The sequence below is a fragment of the Haplochromis burtoni genome, unplaced genomic scaffold (genome assembly GCF_018398535.1).
Source record: "Haplochromis burtoni strain Fernald_Lab_line unplaced genomic scaffold, NCSU_Asbu1 Contig_2449, whole genome shotgun sequence".
Lineage (NCBI taxonomy): Eukaryota > Metazoa > Chordata > Actinopteri > Cichliformes > Cichlidae > Haplochromis > Haplochromis burtoni.
This window is the reverse complement of record NW_024584810.1, coordinates 11232-12454: the sequence shown is the minus strand read 5'-3', so window position 1 is coordinate 12454 and position 1223 is coordinate 11232.

Below are 1223 nucleotides of genomic sequence, written 5' to 3'. Positions count from 1 at the left end.
ACAGCAGCTTCCCTGAGATTTTTATAAAGAGCAAAGTAAACAGAGTGAAGACTGTAAATCTCTATAAACAAACAGGACAAGTTCTCGCTGTAAATGAATAATTTTAATATAAAGGGGGAGTAAATAAGTAAGCAGAATAAACAATAAAACAGTTCTGAAGAATGAAGAATTTTGTAAAGTTTGTCTGAGGAGCTTGGAAAAAAAGCGACTGGACGTTCACCTCTTCTTCTCCACTATAAGGGTTGAGTTGTTTTTCGTTTCATTTATAAAGTCAGGGTTCCCGTTTGACTTTAGCATGTGTTGTTGGTCACAGTCTGATTCTCTGCTCCCTTCAGCCCCTCCTCCTCCTCTTTGCCGTTGCAGAGGTGTCCATCACCGTTGTTGATGCTAACATTTTTCAAATTTATTTCTTCCTGCTCTGAGGATCCTCCACTGAAATCTTGAGTGTGCACATTGAATTTTCTCAGAAACCAGCAGAGCCAAACCAGCAGGTCAACGATCACAAATACAGCAGCTGTTATGGAGAATGTTCTCCACGACCAGTCGGAGCACTCAGATGGCTGCAGAGGACAAGAAGACAGAGCAGAAATGTTAGTGAGCAGTTTTAACTGACTTTAAATGCTTTCAGTTAAAGTGAAAATAAAACATTTTACACCGTAAAGCTTAACGTAAGGATGAGATCTTTATGTGGTGCGACAAGTGGTGAGACTGAAGGTTGGACAGCAGATGTGGTGACATTAAAATTGCAGAAAATTGTAGAATTTCGGTCAAACAGGAAAAACAGGGGCTTCTGGTTTTTATGGAGCTTCTGCGACCATCATGACACTGACTATGAGGCTCTGAAAGAGCTGCTTCCACCGAGTTATCAAAGCCCATGACTGCCATAAAGGCCTCCCCCGATCATCAGAATACATTTCTTGTTGAGCTGGGCTCTGTTATCTGTGTGGTTGGAAATATACCTCAGTAGACCTTTAATGTTCACAGTGAAGTCTAAAACTAATGCAGTCTGTGTTCTTACCCTGTCTGTGGTTGTAGGCTGTGATGTGGTGCTCGGTGGTGTTGGTGGTGTGGAGACATGCAGGCGGACAGCGGAGCGGTGTTTCTCCACTTTGTCGATGTCACAGTAATAAACTCCTCCGTCTCTCGCCTCGGCGCGCTTTATGATGAGGGACAGGTTTGCTCGTTGGTCCCAGTCTGATGGTATTGAGACCCGGCTTTCATCA